This window comes from Felis catus, chromosome X (assembly GCF_018350175.1).
Source record: "Felis catus isolate Fca126 chromosome X, F.catus_Fca126_mat1.0, whole genome shotgun sequence".
Taxonomy (NCBI): domain Eukaryota; kingdom Metazoa; phylum Chordata; class Mammalia; order Carnivora; family Felidae; genus Felis; species Felis catus.
The window spans coordinates 103,711,454-103,736,412 of NC_058386.1; positions in this window are offsets into that span (position 1 = coordinate 103,711,454).

The following is a 24,959-nucleotide window of genomic DNA, read 5'->3' on the forward strand; positions in this document are numbered from 1 at the left end:
AACTGGTTCAATGCGGAGTCCTGAAGCATTCCACTAGAGACCTTCCTCAAGTAAACAGTATTATGGGTATCTGGCCATTTAACCAGCTATGAATGCATTCAGTTGCACAATAAGCTATTTTACTATTTTCCCAAGAAGTGTGTAATGAACGATTTTGTTGAAGGCATTTAGTAATCAAGACATACTATGAATATGACATTTCCCTTTTAAATAGATCACATTTAAATTTTCAGTCAGGATAATGATTAATATCATCTAGAGGGGAAACAAAAACCTTCATTTTTATGTAATTATCTCCATAAGCTTTGTAAGTCCCTGAATAGTATAGGAGAGAGAGAAGTGTATACATTGAAATGACACTATGAATTAATAAGGTCTTATTTGAGCAGGAAATGGGCATATTCTTAGAAATCAATTAGTCCGATTATCTTACCGTGTATTCAAGGAATTTAATGTTTGCATAGATCAAGAACTTAGGCTTCCTAACTCACATTCCAGGGTTCTTTCAACTTAGGATGCTTTCAAAAAGAGAAACAGTAGAGGATTCTACGGGTACCAATGCAGAGACTACCACCTAACCATTGCTGAACTAGATGCTAAAGAAGAAAACACATTAAAAGACAAAACAATTGCTTCAAAAAGTTTACAATCCAGTGGCATTATTACACACAGAAAGTAATGACAACGCTATGTTTAGAAGTACAGCTAACATTTATAATATTAAGTTTTGGATTTTCAAATAAGTTTTTATGATGGGAGAAGGTGCACGTTTTAAAAAGTCACACACCTGAATCAGCATAGCAGTAAGTCAACTTATACTTGAGTTTAGGCAACTACATAGTGTGTAAATAAACTGGTCTCATGAAGTTATGCCTCTTGTTCTACTCTGAGTGCAAATTAGAACATTCTAAAGAAACTCTTCTACAAGTTAAGAGAGAATAAGAGAATACCATGAGAGATAAAGTATACCTTCTTTGAACTTCTTGCACCTCAATTTCTTTGGCAAGTCTTTGTTTTCTTCTGTAGCTTTTACTAAATATTTAGTTAAAAATACAATGCCCTCTCTTCTGTCAGTGCTTCTCAGGCTAGTGCCTTCTCCTCTGTCAATGTTTCCTTAAATGTTTATACTTCGAACTCTGTCAGTGAATGAAGATGACTGATAATGTGACCACCTGCTCAAGAGACATGGTAAAAAGTTGAAATGGCATCTTTTCTACCTTTACTTGAAAATATCTTTGATATCAAATGAAATATTTCTCAAAATAATTTTCTTTATGGAAATGGAAAGATTCACAAGCTAAATTCACCTTCAGTGAATGACTCTGTCTACTGCCCTAACTCAGCTATGATATTTCCTTTCCTTTGCCTTTGTTTTCCCATTTCTTGCAATTTAAACTTTTTTAGTCTTTCTTTGAGCAACATATTGATTATTTATGTTTACCCAGCACAGCTGCTTTCCTGAATGTATAGAAGTTTTGTTGTAGTTTTCTAAAAATGCTACCAGCTTCCACATTGCCTGCAGGGCTGCATCAGAGCATGTGGTCATTGCTATCCAGAGATTGTTTCTTATTTTTTTTATCAGTAGCTGATCAATACTTCATAATTTCTGAGAATCTTATATATTTGATAGTTTGGGGACTTCATCCATCTGGGTCTTGGTATTATCAGAATTCAGTTTTCCTATCATCAGTAATGAACCACCAAGCAAAGATCCACTAGCAAAGAAAAGGAGGATTTATGAGAGGTAGGTGGACAATGCAAATGAGACTATTTGCTTTTTTCTCTTCAATAGGATTATAGAATTGATAAATCTTTCAACTAGAATTATTAGTGCTATTTGTAAAAATACCCATTTTTATCATATTACTGGGAAGGACTTCCTACTTATATTAGGATAAACTGCATGAAATTGGCGATTCAATAATTTTGATACACCAAAATGGCATTTGTATATGGCTGAAACTAAGAGGTTTTTGTAAAAAAAAGTTTTATGTCTTACTTTATAAATTGAGATATAATTCATATGCCATAAAATTCACTCTTTTAACCCATACGGTCAGTGATTTTTAAGTCACAAGAGTGTGTGTGAAGATGTGGTACGTGTATACAATGGAATATTATTCGGCAAACAAAAAGAATGATATCTTGCCATTTGCAACAATGTGGTTAGAACTAGACTGTCATATGCTAAGTGAAATAAGTCAGTCAGAGAAAGACAAATATATGATTTCACTCATACATGGAATTAAAGAAACACAACAGGTGAACATAGAGGAAGGGAAGGAAAAATAAGATAAAAACAGAGAGGGAGGCAAATCATAAGAGACTCTTAAATACAGAGAACAAACTGGGGGTTGCTGGAGGGGAGGTGAGGAAGTGGGGAAAATGGGTGAATGGGCATTAAGGAAGGCACTTGTTGGGATGAGCACTGGGTGTTGTATGTAAGTGATGAATCACTGGGTTCTATTCCTAAAACGAATACTACACTATATGTTAACTAACGTGAATTTAAGTAAATAAATTTAAAATATGGTGAAAATAAAATCAAATAAAAAGATTGACATTTGGAGAGTGGAAGTGAGTAATCCAAACTCTCACAGCCATGGTAGTGGCAGAGCTGATTTTAAAACTCAGACTGGGGGAAAAAAAAAACAACCAAAAAACAAAAAACAAAAAACTCAGACTGATCCTTTGTTCATAGCTCTTTCCCAAAACCATGACTTGACATCTTATGGTTCAAAACACTATATGAAATATGCAAACCGAAAGCTATAATTGAGTCCTATTTAATTAATAATACTCTATTAAAATATTTGTCCTTTTGTTTCTTCTTTCTTTTAAAATTTGCTCTACATTTTTGGATATTGCTTTAGTGTATTTAATTCATGTTTGCATAATGACCATAATGGAACTCTTTTTTTTATCTCTTTTGAGATTGAGCTATGTTTGAGATAGATAGCATTCCCACAATATTGAGCCAATCATTTGGTTACAACTGAATGGACTCCTTTCTGTTTTCTGCATTTTTTTTCTCTGAAAGCAAGAAGACTGGACTGCTTTTTACAATTGTAATTGCTAGCTCTTTAGTACAACCTGTTCCATGAAAAGGATACGCAAAGAAGTGTGCTTGAGTGCCAGGTTCAAAGCCTGTTTTTTTAAAGCGCCAGATGTAGCATTTCCTTCTCTATTTTACACTGTACAAAATTTTATCCCATGAAAATGTAAGAAAAATAATTTCACTATAAATCCTATTTCTTTTCTCTAAGAGAATCTCAACAATAGGGATTTCCTGTTTTTGTTTCTGTTTTTCTTTTTCCATCCATTTTTGTCTGCCTTGTTTTCTCTGTTTTTTTTTAACTACATACACACAGACACACACACTACTTTTTTATATATGCAATCTGATCTGAAGAATTTAGTACGAGTTTTTAATATGCAGCTTAAATATCTCATCTTTCCTCTCTAAGTACATGAAGGTTTGGGCTGCTGGAAGTCTATTTCACCCGTTTTGGATATAACTGAAGTATCCTAGCAGATCTAAACCATTCTGACACCTTTTCCTGGAATGGTTACAACAGCTTGCAAAGGCACATAATTTAAAAAGGGGTTTAAAAGTAGAAACAAATAAGGAATATTTCTACCCTGGAGTGCTAGATTTTTGCTATGTTTGAGCACAAACATTCATGAGCTTTCTAATGAAGACAGTTTTCCACTTTGCAGTGCTCATAGACTATAAGTCAGGGCTAATATTCAACTAGTGTCCACCAGTATAGCCATAGAGGCTGTTTGTCGCTGGTCTTCCCTGATTGGTTGAGGTCCTATTTCAGACCTGTTATAAATATTTTGACTTTCACTTCTGATATAGACCAATTGTTCAGGACATGTAATACTATTCTTTGTCCTAAAGACAGTTAACAATGTCTTCCACATACAGAGGATGTTCAATAGTACAAAACAACAAAAACAATATTAACAGCCACGAAGACAATGGCTATCAATTAGATACTACTAAAAAAATTAGGTAGTATTTACCATTTGCTTTGCACTGGTCTAGACACTTTACATGTATTAACTCAATTATTACAAAACCTTTATGAGAAACATTCTATTTTACAGATGAGAAAACTGAATCAGGAAGAGCTTAAATAACTTAATCAATGACACATAACTAATGAATGTTAGAACTGAATTCTTATACAATTTAGCTCCAGAGTCTCTTGATTTAGCACTTAAAATGTAGTAAAATCATGGGTAATTAATAAAACAGTTATGTCAATTTCATAGAAATACTTTTTATAAACTACCTCAATTTAAGCCAATGGCATTAAACTAAAATACGTTACAGAAAAAAGAAAAAAAAAACCTGCATATTTTATACAAGGAAGATGTTGTTTATGGTATAATGCATATTTTGTATCTTTTTTTTTTCTTTTTTGAGAGAGAGAGAGCAAGCTGGACTGGGGGAGAGGTGCAGAGGGAGAGAGAGAGAACCCCAAGTAGGCTCCACACTCACCCCGAGATAGGGCCCGATCCTATGACCCTAGGATCATGACCTGAGCCAAAATTGCAATTCCAACACTCAACCAACTGAGCCACCTAGGCTCCCCTAGAGTTTATATCCTGCTTCGAGTGTCCATTCACTAGTGAATAGACACTGTAAGCCGAAAAGACCTCTACACTGTCCCACCTCAAGGCCACCATTCACAATGAATTTTGTGAGAACAATTTCTCCTGGAGCTGGGCAAAGGGTTTGGCCACTTTTGCAGGTATGCATGGACTACATATACTGCAACCAGAATAGCTAGTTTAGAAGTTATCTGTTGCTATCTATTGTAAGTTTAAATTCAAATGACGTATTGGATTATGAATATAGTTAATGTGACTTATGGTATTCTTTTCTCCCCAAGGAGATTCCTTAGGTGGCCCAAACAAGAAGGTCTGTCATGAATTCTGGGAGGAATAGGCTTTAGTTACTGCTTTGGTTCTATAGTGCTTAAGAGTTCAGGTTTTGGAGTCAGACTGATATGGGTGCAAGTCCTGATTCCACAACTTGGTAGCTGTGTGACATTGGGCAGGTCACTGAACTGCAATTTCACCATCTTTAAGCGGAGATAATGAAGATGATAATAGAGTGAGATAATGTATTTGAGGAAGTTAACACAGTTCTGGGTATAGAGTAGGTACTCAGTAAGAGCTAGCAAATTATATTCTGAATTCTTCTGGAACTTGCTTTACTCGCTCAATGTTTTGTTTTGGTCAGCTAGTCATGTCCACACATTAAGCTCTAGTTCATTCATTTTCACAGTTTAAATAGCATAGGATTCCATAGTATAACTATGCACCAATTTATTAATTTGTAGTTTTCATAGTTTTTGCTACAATAAAAAATACTGCAATGTACATTCTTGTGCATGGGTGTTTGGGCAAAAAATTATTTCTTAATGAGTATTTAAGCATTAAAGTATTATTTTAATTATTTAGAATTTCTAGTGTAGGAAATCCAGTAGACATTGCCCAAGACTTATGTTGTAGATTTGATAAGCTAATATTCATAGATAGATGTTTTCAAAAGCACAGACAGCTCTGTTCAGATAAAATGATGTATTAGTAAATAATTTTCATCTATAAAAGGAGATATAAAAGCAATTTATCATAATCATACAGGAGATAATCTGCTTAATAATAAAAAGAACTTTGATGGAAATCTTGATTTAAAAAAAATTAAGATGATTTTTCCCACAAAATAAATGTTTGTGATACAAATGTCCTAAAGTCCCTGGACTGAATCTCTCACTACTTGTATACAGCATGTAGAGAACCCCCTTCCCCAATCATGACTTTCTGTTTGTTTTGTTTTGTCTTCATACAAATACCTTTGGAATAAAACGTGTTACCAAGGTGTCAGTCTCTGTGACAGTTTTGATGAGAATATAATTTTCTATATCCATTTTTCTCTCTGGGGTGCAATTTACACTATGATATTCACTGCATGCTCCAGCTTCTGTTCTAGTTGCAGAAATAATGCCACTGATCCACCACTCATTATTGGCCATTTTCTTTCTTGGCCCAAATCTTCCACACCTGCCTCATCAGCCCCATCTGCTGGAAAATACTGGACCCATTGAATAAAAGACTCAAGTTTGAGAAAAATTGTATGGTGCTGAATCAACATCTCCCATGATTCATCCACTTGCTTTCCTTCACGAAGCTCTCCAGAAATTTCTTCCTTGTGTCTCTCCTCATAAAAATAAACTTTACCACAGCTAAATATAACTTTCCATATTTAAGCAATTCCTGAAATCAAACTGAAGGGAAAAAACCCTTAGAGCTTTAAAGATCTCTCTGTGGCTTTTATTTCATCTTTTGGTTTTTCTATTTCCTTGAAACAATAACAGTAAAAAATATAAAGTTGTCTAAGAAAATTAATCACATATTAATTACAGAATACTCTGTTCAATTATCCCATCACACCCTTCACCATATGTCAAAAAAACTGCCATACTTTACAAAAGTTTAGTGCCATTTCAGTCAATATTGCAAAGATTAATTTTTTTAATGTTTACTTATTTTTGACAGAGAGAGAGAGAGAGGGAGAGCATGAGAGCATGAGCGGGGGAGGGGCAGAGACACAGGGAGACACAGAATCTGAAGCAGGCTCCAGGCTCTGAGCTGTCAGCACAGAGCCCAACGCGGGGCTCAAACTCACAGACAGTGAGATTGTGATCTGAGCTGAAGTCGATGCTCAACCGACTGAGCCACCCAGATGCCCCACAAAGATTAATTTTACCAAGCTGGTATTTGACTTAGTAATCAAAAGTTTAACAATTTTGAAAATTTCAGTTTATACCATAAAGTCCCATCTGAAAGGTTTTATTTTTTTATATTAAAAAAATTTTTAATATTTATTTTTGAGGAGGAGAGACACACAGAGTGTGAGTGGGGGAGGAGCAGAGAGTGAGGGAAACACAATTGGAAGCAGGCTCCAGACTCCCACCTGTCAGCACAGCGATTGATGTGATTGATGTGAGATCATGACCTGAGCTGAAGTCAGATACTTAACTGACTTAGCCACCCAGGTGCCCCTGAAAGATTTTAAAATGTATTCATTTATTTTTATTTTTTGCTGGAGCCTTTATATATTACACACCATAAGAAATAATTTTTCACTTTCCACAGACCTATCTTATCTGCAACATATTTAAATACATGTTTCCAAGTCTGTATTTAAGTATAGTTATAAACTCATTACAACAATTATTTTTTTTCTATCTTTTTAAAGTAATCTCTACTCCTCATGTGGGGTTCAAACTCATGACCCTGGAATCAAGTGTTGCATGTTCCACCTACTGAGCTAGCCAGGCATCCTAGTTATTTTTGATAATTTACTCAAGGACCTGCATGCTCAGAGATGAACAAAAAGAATTGTCATCTTCAGAAGTGGACAGATGATGGTGGACATTATATGTCAGGCACTTATGCTTAAGATACTCTTTTTTTTTTCTCTCAACACTGATTCTTGACTCCAAATGTATAATAAAATCACCTAAATAGCTTTGAAAAAATACTGATGAAGCGAGTGTTATGTTACTTATTGCCTAGCTTCACTTGGTTCCTGTCCATTTATTTTCTGTGTTTTTTTTTTTATTCTCCCTCTTTCTCTTGTTTTTACTTTTGTGGTGAGACATAACACGAGAAAAGTGCATAAAGCATAACTGTATAGTATAATGTTTGATTATAAAGCAAGCACCTGTAAAAAAGCCACCCAAATCAATGGATAAAACATTGACAGCACTCCAGCAGCTACCAGTGTATCCCTTCTCAGTTTCCTTTAACTATCCCGCTCCCTGCAGATGTAAGCCTATCATTTTTATGATAAGCAGTTACTTGCTTTACTCTGCAGTGTTATCATTATATATGAATCCTTAACAGTATAATCTAATTTTGTCTGGTTTTAAACTTTAAAAAAAGATACAAGAATCTACATATCATTTTGTGCTTTTTTTTTTTGGTTTAACATTTATTTGTAAGAATTATTGCATGTTTGCTACTATACTTCATTTATTCTTATTGATTTATAATACTCCATTGCATTAAAATATTATAACATATGCATTTATTCAACTATTTATGAACATTTGGTTGTTTTAGCATAGGACCATTACAAATAATGCTGCTGTTATGAACATTACCATATATGTATCTTGGTGTACATTTGTAAGCATTTCTCTAAGGTATATGTTCAAGAGTGGAAGGCTGATTAAAGGCAAGACATCTCTTCAACCTCATTAGATAATAACAAATTATTTCCAAAATGGTGGAACTCAAAATGGTGGAACTAATTTACATTCTTACCAACAATGTATAAGAAATTTCTTTTGTTCCACATCTGCACTAACTTTTTGATGTTTTCAAGACTTTAAAAAATATTTTGCCAATCTAGTAGGAATGGTTTTGACTTGCATTTTCATGATTTACTAATGATTTTGAGAAATTTTTCATATCTTTATTGTCTATTTGGATTTTTTCTTTTGTGGAGTGCTTATTTTGTATTTTGCTCAGTTTTCTATTGAATTGCTTGACTTTTTTTAATTGATTTGTAGGAGTTTTTACACATTCTGGATATAACTCCTTTGTCAATCATATGCTTTTCTGTTTTTGTTCTTCAGAGTCAGTTTTTGTTTCTTATAAACATGAATCCTGGCTAATTCCAAATATGATAAGCTTTACCTTCATATTTATATGAAGTTAGCTATGTTCAGTGGATAACTAGCAAGAAACAAACACACATATACTTAGAAAATAGTGAAAGGAAACATACAAAGAATATACTGATAGTAATTATAATTTAAATAGTGGGACAGTAGATGATTGCTTTCTACTTTCTGTTGTTTCAAATATTTTAATAATGAGCATGTCTTTGTCTAAAACTATTGATGGGGCTACAGAAGGTACAAAAATGGGCTGAATTCTTACTGATTCCATACCATTCCTTTGAAAGTGTTTTGTCAAATAAACCTCTAGAAATAACCAGCATATTTTAAAATTTGTCCATTTCTGCAAAAAGAAACGAAGAATTCGGTGGGGGGATGGTTAATGGAGGGTTCTGGTTATGTGGTTTCTAATTATTTTAGTTGTTTCTGCATCAGGATATTTATTTTCCAAGTTTATGATTCCAAACACAAATTACCATTTATTTAGTTAAGAACGTGTATTTCAACTGGAACAGGAATATTTTGCAATGAATATAAATGCAGAGGGCATCTTTTTTCCTCCAGTTTTTATTGCAACATCTGTGTTCATACCCATTCATTTTATAAATATTTTGTACTTTACCCAACAAATGATATTTTTCACTCCTATAACATCCAGAGATACTTTAAAAATAGATGTTATTTTTGGTGCTTGCTTTCGGTATACTATATCATATTGTGTAGTTCAAAAAGGCAAACAAAACATAAGAAAAGAGTTCCACAAGGAGTCATGCATTGTGGAGAACAATGTGCTGAGAAAAATGTTGAAAGTAGATAAATCCCATATATTAGACAGAATAATGCATGAGCAGATAGTTATAAGCACAAATATGTTTTGAGAGATCCTATGGAAGAGGGGTATTGGTAGACATCATTACAGAATATTTCAAATAAATTAGCAGGCATCATCATTGCTTCTTCAACTGCTAACCTTGATAGAAAGAATAATAGCTCATATGCCATTAAATACTCAGCTGAAAATTTATGGTAAGCAAGTATTTTTCCTTTTTTGTTGCTGTGTGGAAGTCAGCACAAATAATAATTTTACTTTGCCTTAAATAGATAATCACTTACCTAAGTGGCTGTGAAAGAGGAAACTGCATATGCATGGACCATATCTGTCTTGCCCATCACTGTATCAACAGTACTGAGCAGAGTTCCTTGTACATAGTATGAGATAAATATCTGTTTATTGAAATAGTATGAGATAAATATCTGTTTACTGAATGAAAAGAGAGCTTCTTGGTTCTATCTGATCCTTCTCATTGGATTCTATGTCAAATACTAAAAAGTGAGTATCATTTTTGACACTTGCTTGCAACAAAAAAGGTACTAAACCAGACTATACTACAAGTAGTGGGATCTAGGGACAATTAAATATTAAAATAGGCATGTATGCAGTACAATAAGATTCCGGTTAATGATTTTATTCCTTTTTATAAGGTACTTTGATTAAAATTAACTGTGAACTAGCTATAGACTGTCAAATCTAGGTTATTTTTCATAGATAAATCCTGTTTATGTCACTGGTCCACAGAAGTGGATCAAAGGAATAAGGGGGTTGACGGGGTGGCTCAGTCGGTTACTCAGGTCATGATCTCACAGTTCGTGGGTTTGAGCCCCACCTTGGGCTCTGTGCTGACAGCTTGGAACCTAAAGCTTGCTTCAGATTCTATGTATCCCTCTCTCTCTGCCCTTTTCCTGCTTCTGCTCTGTCTCTCTCTCAAAAATAAATAAACATTAATTTTTTAACTAAAAAAAAGGAATAGGGCATGAAAGGAAAAATAAAGGCCTCACTTCCTCAAACATAATGATTATAAATATGACATTTGCTGCTGAAAAACACAAAGAGTTGTGATAGCCCTCGGTAGCCCTAATGTTTGGACACCTGGCAGGAAAGATCTGTAGAGAGCTTATTTTTTTCTGCAAGGTTGTAGACCACAAAAATAATAGTTATAACTAGGTCTACTAACATATTAGCATAACAATTGCACTGAAATAAGCCTGAGACAATGGTTTCTTCTGAAAATAATTTGTGAAATCAAGAAAACTTATTGGCTTTATTTCTAGAATTGGAGGGGGTAGGAAGGGAGAGAGGAAACTTTCCTGAATTGCTCTTACTGAAACTCAACCTACCTGATCTCTTGCAACAATAATTTATTTGACTTGGGGCTGGAGACTATCACTTAATGAGATGAGAGTAGAGAATAGATTAAATTTAATTGCTGTGTATGCCACAACTGTTCTGTGTAAATAAGGAAATAAAATTCAATACCATATAAAAGCTACTCCAATCCCTTCAGATTAAGTAATAAATTAAAAAGTACTTAAGGAAAGTAATGCTCAAATTTCATGTTATCCTCACAGTGCCAAACCAGACATTGCCATGTTAACCAAATTTGTGTATAATAGAAGAAGTCTTAAAAGTGTCATTATAAAAGGATAGATTACATTTTTCCTATCACCTCTAATTAGTTTTGTGTTTGTTCAGAGCCAATTTAATCTCCTTGATCCTCCTTAGGCAACAGGTAAACAGAATGATTTCAAAGTGGATTAAAATTAGAATCCTTTTCTCTCTTGGCTTAGCACAATATTTCACAAAATTACATTTGGAATTACCCCCACAGATGGATTTCTGTGTGTAAATTAATAGTGGGATTAAAGCTGAAAAATTCAAGCAGACTTAAGTTACAGGAAATTGAACAGAGAAGAGACAAGGGAAACATTACCAGTTCCACTTTTCAAATTAATTCATTTATTTATTTATGCATCAAGCATTTACCAAGTACCTACTATGAGCCAGATGTTGGGATTATACTGGTAAATAAGGTAGATAACAAGTAAATATATAAATAAACCAATTAGATAACTTCAGGTAGTAGCAAGTGTAATGAAGGAACTAAAAGAGTGATAGGATAGTGACTGGCAGTCACTTTCTCAGGTTATGGTGCTAATTTACAAAAAGTGATGAGGAAAAGACTCTCTGAAAAGATGAGCCATGATCTTCATAGTCACGATCTTCATAGTTAGGAGCCAGTGTGAAGGAAGAGCATTACTGACAGAGAAAACAGACAATGCATTGGTAATGAGGTGGGATGATTATGAGTTTAGTTGTTTGAGGAAAATAGAGATTGTAGTTGAAGTTTCTGGCCCAAAGAGGAAAGTGATCTGAGATGTGTTGGAGAGGTTAGCAGGGCCAAATCATGTAGTGTCTACGGAGCTTCGTTAGCAGTTTCATTTTATTCTCTATGCAATAGGAAACATAATCACTTTGAGTTAGTGAAGAGAGTAGCATGATTTGATTATATTTACCCTGAGTACTCTATGAGAATGTGAGTAAGGGAGTGATGTGGACTGAATGGAGGTAGGTCAGTTATGAGGGCATTGTAGAAATTCAGATGAAAGATTCCAATATCTTAAACTAGAGTAATTGCAGTGGAGGACACTTATCTAGGGTCTACCTTATGCCATAACATAGAAAAAGTTCTGTATCTACTCAATTGAGATTAACTATGTTTTCCTTCCAGAAGGAAAGTCTATAATTTCACACTGGAAACAATACAGTTTATGATATGTGAGCAAAATCACATTTTATCTCATTTTCATTAATTATTTTTAATAGGAAAAATAGCCTAAGATTGAAATAATTTTACTGTGAGGAAAAATCCTCAATATCCTCAACTTTTCATGATCTATCTCATTTTCAGTTGTCATAAGAGTGGGCTGAGGAGGGTATTCTTACAGGCATCTAATAGATAGAGGCCAGGGATGTTGCTAAACATCCTACAATGCACAGGGCTGCCCTCCACACATGAAAAAGAAGTGTTCAGCCCAAATTTCAATAGTGCTGAGACTGAGAAACTCTGATCTACCTTTAGTTTTGCTTGGATTTAATTCTGGCCCTCGTTTGAGGGCACTGCCTCCCCTGCCACCATTGTGGGTGGTGGTTTTATTTTTTTATTTTTTTCCAACACCACTCATAATATTGAGCCTAGAGAGTGATGTTAATGCCATACTTACTCTTCATTGCAACTTTCAGACCATTTTTCTCTCCACCTTATCCCTAAAATATCTCACAGTTTTGAATCCTATGTTGTTGTCATCTACAGATAGCTGGATCACCAGCCACCATTTTCCTTCTTCTCATGAATAGTCTTGAGGAATTTAGTTACTGGTTCACTGACATGCTCTCTAATACTACTCCTGTAATTGTTCTCGGCAATGTCAACATATGTGTGTAGGATTGTTCCAATATCATAGTCTCTATGTTCCTTATACTCCTCTCCTTCAATGATCTTGATGTTGACCTTATGTCATCCACTTACTTTCATGACTATATCCCAGACTCTATCATTACCAGGAATTGCTACCCCTACCTAATCTCAATTCCATGCAACCTACTCTCTCATCACTTTTTCCTAACTTTTCAGATTTCTGTTTCTTGTATGCTATCGGCAACAATCCTTTGTTCTCACCTGGGCCTGAAATTCATAACTTTCCAATGTGTTTTAATCCCTTATACTCCAAGTTTCTTTTTTCCAGCTTAAGTTTTATGTTCAGTCATTATAATCTGTTGGTTCTCACACACAATTCCAATGTGTATGTGTGGTTTCCCTACACCAACAAGCAATTCTCAGGACATCTGCTGGGTGTCCTGCAATTCAACTCAGTTCTGATACTATCCACCCAGAGATAGCATCAGATTCTACAGGTTAAGAGCTCAGTTCCACACCACTGCCCTCTATTTCAGATGTCAATCATAAGTCCAGATTGTTACTTGTGCTTCTACTGACCTGCTACAAATTGGAAGCTCTCACAATCCCTTCTTCAATTTGATTGATTTGCTAGACTGGCTCACAGAACTCAGATACATTTTACTTACTAGATCCCATTTATCATAAAAGTATATATACCTGAGGAATATTCAGATAAAAGAGATGTATAGGGCAAGGTATGGGGAAGGTGCATGAAACTTCCATGCCCTCTCCAGACACGCCATTCTTTCAGCATCTGCATGGGTTCACCAACCTGGAAGCTCTCCAAACTATGTCCTTTGTGGGTTTTTATGGAGGCTTCATTACATAGGCATGATTATTAAATCATTGGCCATTGGTGATCAAATCAACCTCCATCTCCACCCCTCTCCCCAGAGGTCATGGAGTGGAACTGAAGGTTTCAATCCTCCAATCACATGGTTGGCTCCCATGGCAACCAGCCCCCATCATTAGGTGCTTTCCAAAGTCACCTTATTAACACAAACTCAGTTGTGGTGGAAAAGCACTTGCTATGAATAACAAGACCCCCATTTCACCTTTATGACTCTGAACCAATTTCAGGAACTGAGGACAAGAGACCAAATATTATGACAAAAGATGCTCCTATTGCTCTTATCACTCAGTAAATTCCAAAGGTCTTGAAAGCTGTGAGACAGGAACCTTGGGAGAAGACCAAATATATATAAGAACTATATTTTGGTCATACAAATGACTATATTGCATAATCACATCCTTGTATTGATCCTCATTTCTCTTTCTCCTTTTTCACTTCATCACCCTCACTTGGCAAAACACAAACCTGAATAATTATAATTTTTCACTTACTCTATAACAGCATTCATGTAAGTGAATATAGCTGGAAGAAAACCCACAACTGTTCCTGCTTTAAATTCATGATTGCTGACTTTAAGTGGGCCTAGCATGATCCCTGGCAACCGTCCTCCATTTCTCTAGGGTATTCACTCTCTTTTGAACTCCAGTCTCATATTCAAATAGATAATAACAACTCCATTTGGATGTCTAAGGAGCATATCAAACTTAATGCAATCAAAACTGGGCTTTTGATGTCCCCCTTACCCTCTAAGATCTATTCCTCCTGCAACCTGACCATTTAAATTAACGGCAATTGAATCCTTTCAGCTACTCAAATGGCTTTAGAAATTGTAGACTGTTTTTTAAGAGAAGAAATCAATGAGACACCATGAACAGAAAACTGGGATGTACTTGGCTATGCAAACACACACAAATGTGCCTATGGAGTACAGTTGGAAAGATATTGAAACATACAGTGAGATTTCCATTCCTAAATTTAATCACAGTGTTAACCAATAAACTGTTCAGTTGTAAGCCTGATCTTAATGGTTGATAAATTCCATTTTGCTTTTGTAAATAAAAAACTTTTTAATAAGGCAATATAATTAACATAAGATTATTGTTCATTTGATTTAAAAGTGAATCAAATTATTTCTCATAAAAAAGAAGTCACATTTTTGTTCAAAATTTGTTGAATAACATATTGAACATAGTTCAATAGATACCACATTTTAAAAGGACCTAATATGCCATTTGAGGTAAATGTAATAGCGGGAAAAAACTATAGGGATATTATAGTAACTATTGCCTCCACCACCACCACTAATTATGTAATCTCCAAAGATTCCTTGCTTTGGGTTTAGTAGATTTAGGTTGTTCTGAAATAACTGAACAACAAACTATTTTGTCTGTTCTTTTTTTAGCATCAGTCAGTTCCTGCCAGACTGTGAGAAACTGGAGAATTATAACAGTGTCTCATTCATGTCATGATCTAGTATTTAGCATAATACCTGGAATAAAATATATACTCAATAACTGTTGATGGCTAAGTTTTATCTATTTTATATATCTGCAGCCAATTTACTACCTGTATGGTTCCAATGACATCTGCTTCTTTGCTTAACTTTCATAAACCAACTATTGTACATAGCCTTTCTTAGGGTTAAGAGGCCTCAATGAAAAGTACCTTTACTGTAGCATCTTGTCTTGCCTCCCTCTCCTAACAGTTACTAAAGACTCTTCATTTTTTTTGTTTTAAAAACCTATTGTCCCGCCTGGGATTTCCAATAAGCATACCTGGCATTTAGATCATAGTAAATATGCAGAAACAAATGTAAACCCATGGCGTTTCAAGTTCAAGCAGCCAGCTCCTCTTATCTTGTAATGTTCACTATTGTGACTCTGTAAGATGTCAGCAGTTTTTTTTTTTAGAATTTTTCTATAACAATATTAATTAATATATTTTATAAAGCCTATGACATTAATATGTATAAATGACACCATAAAGTGATGAGAAGGGCTATTTTCCCATAATCAATCCCCTTTTTGTTCTCTCCCAAGTTAGGGAGGTGTGTGAAATTGAGGGGGTGGGATGGGAGTTTTTCCATCTATATCAGGAACAAGAAACAGGAATGAACTTAGGCTATTCAATTTCACAGACTGCTTTCTTTGTCTTAGTAGAAGCTATGTCCAAAGCATGGTGAGTGAGGATTGAAAATGGTGATAAGAATAGGACAATGGAGGAGTTTTGATTGTCATGGGGGCTGGCCCCTAGAGGTGTTAGGACTTGGAAAAAAAGACACTCAGAACTTCAGTTTCCTGCCTAGAATATAAGGAACTTGGAGATCAGCTCTTCCATTCAGACACCAAGAAAAAAAACTAAACTAACTAAAAATTAAGATCTTTTCTTGAATTAATCGGAGAACTGAGGTCATAGGGCAAGCCACTGCTCTTTAAATTTAAGAGATATGCAGGCCGAGAATCACAACTTACTGAATCAGAAGACCAGAAACAGAAAACTCTGTGATCAGTATTATGGGGGAAAAAAAAAACCCTTAAAAAAAAACAAAAAACAAACAAACAAAAAAAACAAACTAAACAATTGATAAATTGCTGGAGTCTCAACTTGGACAAGTTTGTTAAAAACTCCAGGGGGGAGCCAATCTTAGGAAGGCTCCTGCACTTTCATGAGTTTTACTTCCAGGAGCCCTACTAGGTTCTCAACAATAAAGACTGGAGCAACATTCCTTCTTGCTTTTGTCAGGGAGTGGGAGAAAGTAGCTATTTTTAAAATCCATCAGAGAATTCTGTTTTCTTATTGAAACCTATTTTCAAGGAAAATAATTTTATTAGAGCCTACCTGACCAGAGTTTTAGCAGACTCCAAATATTGCAGCAGAAGGGAAGTACCTTAATTCTAGCTTGCTCTAGCCTTCTACCTAGGGGAAGGAAAATATCCACTCCATGCCCCTCTAGCCTACTTGTCTCACTGAAGGGGGTGAGGGCAAAACAAAACTGAGAAACACTTGTGAAGATCATAGCTCAGGGGCAGAGGCCAACTAAAAGACTGACTAATCATACAACTATAGAAAAATTCCCCTACCACTCACAACTAGGTACCACATCAACAAGGCTCCTGAGTAGTAATAGAGAAAAATGGAAACAACTATACCTGTAAAACAATATTTAAGAGGTATCTAAGGAAACCCAAAAACAAGAGGAGAGACAAAAACAAAGACACCAGGGCAAATTTTAGCTTCTGACACTTATAGCTAGAACAAACAGTAAACACAGCCCAACTCTTATCCAGATAAACATAAACTCCATGTTATTTACTTAAAAGTTCACATTATTTCATACTAATATGAGGTCTTTCTATTTTAGTTCCTTTTTTATAGTACATCATATCTAGCATGTAACAAAAATTAAAGGCATATTAAAAACCAAAAACACACTTTGAAGAGAAAGAGAAAGCATTGGAACCAGACTCAGATACGGCAGAGATCTGGGAATGATTAGACTGGGAACTAAAAGAAAAAAATAACACTGATTAATATGCTGGAGTGTTAACGAAGAAAGTGAACAATATACAAGAGCAGATAGGTAATGTAAGCAGAGTTGGAAAGACTAAGACACAATCCAAAAAAAATGCTATGGAAAAAAACTCCATAATGAAAATGAAAAGTGCTTTTGGTGGACTCATTAATAGACTGGACACAGGTGAGGAAAAAACACTAATCTTGAAGAAACATCACTAGAAACTTCCAAAATTGAAATATAAAGAGAAAAATGAGGGGCACCTGGGTGGCTCAGTAGGTTAAGTGTCAACTCTTAGGTCATTATCTCACAGTTGTGAGAACAAGCTCCACATCATGCTCCACACTGGGCATGGAGCCTGCTTGGGATTCTCTCTCTCCCTCTCTCTCTGCCCTTGCCCCATTTGTGTGCTCTCTCTTTTTCAAAAATAAATAAAAATAAACATAAAAAAGAGAAAATGAATGAAAAAGAAAATAACATGCAAGAACTCTGGACAAATACAAGAGGTGTAACATATACATAAGGAGAATATCAGAGAAAGAGAAGAAAATAAAAAATTGAAAGCAATAATGACTGAGAACTTCCAAGAATTGGTAATAGAAACAAAACCACAAATTCAGGAAGTTAGAGAACATAAAAATAACCAAAAAATCTGCACTTAGGCATACCATATATACAAACTGCAGAAAATCAGAAACAAAGACTCTTGAAAGCATCCAGAGGTAGAAAGGGTCATCTTACATACAGAGGAAAAAGGATAAGAGTTACATCAAACTTTTCAGAAACCTTGCATGTAAGCAGAACATGGAATGGGATTAAATATTTAAAGTATTTAAGAATAAATTCTGTATGCAGAATTATCCTTCAAAACTGAAAGAAAAATAGGAAAAATGTCTGACTTTCTTAGACAAAAAATTGAAGAATTTTTTTGTCAGAGGATCTGCCTTGAAAGAAATGTTAAAAGAAGTTCTTCAGAGAAAACATGATAGTACAGGTCAGAAACTCAAATCTACATAAAGAAAGAAAAAGCATTAGAGAAGGAATTAAAGTAAAACAATCTCTTATTTTTAACTGATCTAACAGCTAATATTTGTTCAAAATAATAAAACGAACAATGTATTTTGTACTTACAGTTTATAGATAAGTGAAATTAATGAGAGTAATGTTATAAGGGACAGGAGAAATTGGGAATGTAAGGTATTTGTACTACCTAAGAAGTGATTTAGTGTTATTTGAAAGAGAACTTGGGTTAGTTGTAAATGTACATTGCAAGTATGAGGGCAACCACTAAAAAAAGTGGAAGGTACATGCTTCCATTTATGAAATGAATAGGTTATGGGGTTGAAAGCTATAGCATAAAGGAGTGAAAGACAAAAAAAAGAAAAAAACAAGGACAATGAATAGAAAAAGTACAAAAGAGTAGCAAATATGGTAGATATTAACGTAACCATATAAACAATCACTTTAAACATAAATGGTCTAAATAAGCCAAAACTGAAAAAACTGATGAAAAAGAAATACATGAATCTACTAGAATCTACTATTGAAGTTGGAGACCTCAACATACCTCTACCTGTAACTGACAGACCCAGCATGCAGAAAACCAGTAAGGACATAGTTGAATTGAACAGCACCATCAAGCAACTGATTATAATTGACATTTATAGAATACTATATTCAAAATTAGGAGAATACATATTCTACTCAAACTCACACAGAGCATTCACCAATATAGACCATATTCTATCAATAAAACACACCTTAACAAATTTAAAAGTATAGAAATCATACAAGGTATGCTCTTAGACCACAAGATAATTACACTAGAAATCAAAACCAAAAATATAGGTAGAAAACCCAAAATACTGTAATTAAAACAACACACTTTTAAATAACCTTGATATTTTATGCCATTCAATTCATATTCATCCATTGTAGTTGAAAATTCCATTCACTAAGGGACATAATTTGTTTGCCCAAATAATCTACACTTGATGAATATTCATTAAAGTATGTTGCTCACCCCTTCCTTTGAACTAACTCTATCATAGCCTTCATTTTTGGAGATGGGCAAGAAAAAATCTTTTTTTTTTTTTAATATTTAGTGTGATTTTATTTCTTCAGCATTGAACCCTTGGTTTCCAAGATGGTCAAGCTGTGATTTTCTTAATTACCACCTGGAATCAATATCCAAAATAGTAGCCACTGGCTGCTTAATAACTTCTTAAATTATATTTCTAACGCCATATAAGTCTCAATGATTTCACATCGGTAAGGAAAGCCTATTTCTTTCACTAGTAATTAGTGTCTTCACCAAATAAATCCCTTCTGGATGTCTTCAGCTCTATCTTTGATGGCTGCCAGAGCACTATCCAGTTCACCTTTACCCAGGGACCTTTTTCCCCCCCATATATTGTTTCTTGTTCTGTTCTATGTTCTATAACATATATTTTTCTTGTTCTTGTTTCTACAATCTGTTTGAATTTTTACTGCTGGTGCTGCTGTTGTGATAGTATAGCATTACAGGTTGGAGTTCTGTTTGAGAACTCCAAGTTTAGAATTGTGAGGACATTTTTAAGTTTCTTTCAAATCTGAACTTCTTTTATTCCTTCATAGTTTATAGAGGACTAAAAGTGGGAAACCAGGAAAAAAGACACAAGGCCTTTCACCAAATTTAATTATTTGACTCTTCCTAAGTAGATGCAATATGTCAGGCACCATTCTAGGTTCTTTATAACATTTGGGCCGAAACTCAACTCAGATAATGTTTAACTGTAAATAAATAGAGTTCCTCAACAAAGAAATAAATGAAGTAAGATAAAGAGACCACTTTCTCTAGCAATTATTTCAATTGCAACACTCATCTGTCTAAACTATTTTAGAAATAGTCTCACCTGAACACAAGGAGATTGACCAGACAAGTTCTCAAGACATCCTGCAGCCCCAAATCCGTAATCTTCCAATAAAATAGACATTGATCTGAAGGTGTGATTCTTGTAGGTTAGAGAATAGGAAGAAACATTGCCACACCAATTTAGAGAAAACAAGCTTGTTTTGATAAGTTTACTCTCCTTTCATTTAATTTTTCCCTGCAGACACTTTTTTTAATTCCCTTTATTGAATTTGTTTATATAGCAAGACCATGGTATTGAGCTCCTTGTTTCTGAACTTTTTTTATTTTTTTATTTTTTTATTTTATTTTATTTTATTTTTTTATAAAATTTATTGACAAATTGGTTTCCATACAACACCCAGTGCTCATCCCAAAAGGTGCCCTCCTCAATACCCATCACCCACCCTCTCCTCCCTCCCACCCCCCATCAACCCTCAGTTTGTTCTCAGTTTTTAAGAGTCTCTTATGTTTTGGCTCTCTCCCACTCTAACCTCTTTTTTTTTTTCCTTCCCCTCCCCCATGGGTTCCTGTTAAGTTTCTCAGGATCCACATAAGAGTGAAACCATATGGTATCTGTCTTTCTCTGTATGGCTTATTTCACTTAGCATCACACTCTCCAGTTCCATCCACGTTGCTACAAAAGGCCATATTTCATTTTTTCTCATTGCCACGTAATATTCCATTGTGTATATAAACCACAATTTCTTTATCCATTCATCAGTTGATGGACATTTAGGCTCTTTCCATAATTTGGCTATTGTTGAGAGTGCTGCTATGAACATTGGGGTACAAGTGGCCCTATGCATCAGTACTCCTGTATCCCTTGGATAAATTCCTAGCAGTGCTATTGCTGGGTCATAGGGTAGGTCTATTTTTAATTTTCTGAGGAACCTCCACACTGCTTTCCAGAGTGGCTGCACCAATTTGCATTCCCACCAACAGTGCAAGAGGGTTCCCGTTTCTCCACATCCTCGCCAGCATCTATAGTCTCCTGATTTGTTCATTTTGGCCACTCTGACTGGCGTGAGGTGATACCTGAGTGTGGTTTTGATTTGTACTTCCCTGATAAGGAGAGACGCTGAACATCTTTTCATGTGCCTGTTGGCCATCCGGATGTCTTCTTTAGAGAAGTGTCTATTCATGTTTTCTGCCCATTTCTTCACTGGGTTATTTGTTTTTCGGGTGTGGAGTTTGGTGAGCTCTTTATAGATTTTGGATACTAGCCCTTTGTCCGATATGTCATTTGCGAATATCTTTTCCCATCCCGTTGGTTGCCTTTTAGTTTTGTTGGTTGTTTCCTTTGCTGTGCAGAAGCTTTTTATCTTCATAAGGTCCCAGTAATTCACTTTTGCTTTTAATTCCCTTGCCTTTGGGGATGTGTCGAGTAAGAGACTGCTACGGCTGAGGTCACAGAGGTCTTTTCCTGCTTTCTCCTCTAAGGTTTTGATGGTTTCCTGTCTCACATTTAGGTCCTTTATCCATTTTGAGTTTATTTTTGTGAATGGTGTGAGAAAGTGGTCTAGTTTCAACCTTCTGCATGTTGCTGTCCAGTTCTCCCAGCACCATTTGTTAAAGAGGCTGTCTTTTTTCCATTGGATGTTCTTTCCTGCTTTGTCAAAGATGAGTTGGCCATACGTTTGTGGGTCTAGTTCTGGGGTTTCTATTCTATTCCATTGGTCTATGTGTCTGTTTTTGTGCCAATACCATGCTGTCTTGATGATGACAGCTTTGTAGTAGAGGGATTGGGATGCCTCCTGCTTTGGTCTTCTTCTTCAAAATTCCTTGGGCTATTCGGGGCCTTTTGTGGTTCCATATGAATTTTAGGATTGCTTGTTCTAGTTTCGAGAAGAATGCTGGTGCAATTTTGATTGGGATTGCATTGAATGTGTAGATAGCTTTGGGTAGTATTGACATTTTGACAATATTTATTTTTCCAATCCACGAGCAGGGAATGTCTTTCCATTTCTTTATATCTTCTTCAATTTCCTTCATAAGCTTTCTATAGTTTTCAGCATACAGATCCTTTACATCTTTGGTTAGATTTATTCCTAGGTATTTGATGCTTCTTGGTGCAATTGTGAATGGGATCAGTTTCTTTATTTGTCTTTTGTTGCTTCATTGTTAGTGTATAAGAATGCAACTGATTTCTGTACATTGATTTTGTATCCTGCAACTTTGCTGAATTCCTGTATCAGTTCTAGCAGACTTTTGGTGGAGTCTATCGGATTTTCCATGTATAATATCATGTCATCTGCAAAAAGCGAAAGCTTGACTTCATCTTTGCCAATTTTAATGCCTTTGATTTCCTTTTGTTGTCTGATTGCTGATGCTAGAACTTCCAGCACTATGTTAAACAGCAGCGGTGAGAGTGGGCATCCTTGTCGTGTTCCTGATCTCAGGGAAAAAGCTCTCAGTTTTTCCCCGTTGAGGATGATGTTAGCTGTGGGCTTTTCATAAATGGCTTTTATGATCTTTAAGTATGTTCCTTCTATCCCGACTTTCTCAAGGGTTTTTACTAAGAAAGGGTGCTGGATTTTGTCAAAGGCCTTTTCTGCATCGATTGGCAGGATCATATGGTTCTTCTCTTTTTTTTTGTTAATGTGATGTATCACGTTGATTGATTTGCGAATGTTGAACCAGCCCTGCATCCCAGGAATGAATCCCACTTGATCATGGTGAATAATTCTTTTTATATGCCATTGAATTTGATTTGCTAGTATCTTATTGAGAATTTTTGCATCCATATTCATCAGGGTCTGAACTTTTTTTAAAGGGATACTGTGATGGATCAGAAGTTCAATTAGGTTTAAATTAATTTTTGCAAGTTGCCTGTGCATGTGAGTTTCTCAAATACCTCTTTTTAAAATGAATTATTTGATTATTTAAGCCATGGGACAGAAAACAAAATGAATAGAAAAAAGAAAACTTACATTCCTTTTTTTAATTTTACTTTTTATTTTTTTAAATTTACATCCAAATTAGCATATAGTGCAACAATGATATCAGGAGTAGATTCCTTAGTGCCCTTCACTCATTTAGCCCATCCCCTCTCCCACAACCCCTCCAGTAACCCTCACTTTGTTCTCCACATTTATGAATCTCTTCTGTTTTGTCCCCTCCCTGTTTTTATATTATTTTGTTACCCTTCCCTTATGTTCATCAGTTTAGTCTCTTAAAGTCCTCATATGGGTGAAGTCATATGATTTTTGTCTTTCTCTGAATGACTAATTTCACTTAGCATAATACCTCCCAGTTCCATCCACTTAGTTGCAAATGGCAAGATTTCATTCTTTTTGATTGCCAAGTAATACTCAATTATATATATATATATATATATGTATATATATATATATAATCTATCTATATATAATATATATAATTATTATATATAATATATATATGTTATATATATGTATGTGTGTATAATATACACACATACATATGTGTGTATATGTAATCTTCTTTATCCATTCATCCATTGATGGATACTTGGGCTCTTCCCATACTTTGGCTATTGTTGACAGTGCTGCTATAAACATGGGGGTGCATGTGTCCCTTTGAAATAGAACACCTATATCTCCTGGTTAAAATGCCTAGTAGTGCAATTGCTGGATTCTAGGGTAGTTCTATTTTTAGTTTTTTGAGGCACCTCCATACTGTTTTCCAGAGTGGCTGCAACAGCCTGCATTCCCTCCAACAATGAAAAAGAGACCCTCTTTCTCCACATCCTTGCCAACATCTTTTGTTGCCTGAGTTGTTCATTTTTGCCATTTTGACAGGTGAGAGGTGGTATCTCATTTTGGTTTCGATTTGTATTTCACTGATGATGAGTGATGAACATTTTTTCATGTGGCGGTTGGCCATCTGGATGTCTTCTTTGGAGAAGTGTCTATTCATGTCTTTTCCCATTTCTTCACTGGATTATTTGTTTTTTGGGTGTTGAGTTTGATAAGTTCTTTATAGATTTTGGATACTAACCCTTTATCTGATATGTCATTTGCAAATATCTTCTCCCATTCCATCGGTTGCCTTTTAGTTTTGCTGATTGTTTCCTTCACTGTGCAGAAGCTTTTTATTTTGATGAGGTCCCAGTAGTTCATTTTTGCTTTTGTTTCCTTTGCTTCCTGAGATGTGTTGAGTAAGAAGTTGCTGCGGCCAAGATCAAAGAAGTTTTTGCCTGCTTTCTCCTCGAGGATTTTGATGGCTTCCTGTCTTACATTGAGGTCTTTCATCCATTTTGAGTTTATTTTTGAGTATGGCATAAGAAAGTGGTCCAGGTTCATTCTTCTGCATGTCGCTGTCCAGTTTTCCCAGCACCACTTGCTGAAGAGACTCTCTTTATTCCATTGGATATTCTTTCCTGCTTTGTCAAAGATTAGTTGGCCATACGTTTGTGGGTCCATTTCTGGGTTCTCTATTCTGTTCCATTGATCTGAGTGTCTGTTCTTATGCCAGTACCATACTGTCTTGATGACTACAGCTTTGTAGTATAGCTTGAAGTCTGGAATTGTGATGACTCCTGCTTTGGTTTTCTTTTTCAAGATTGCTTTGGCTACTCGGGGTATTTTCTGGTTCCATACAAAGTTTAGGAAACTTTGTTCTAGCTCTGTGAAGAATGCTCGTGTTTTGATAGGGATTGCATTGAATATGTAGATGGCTTTGGGTAGTATCAACATTTTAACAATATTTGTTC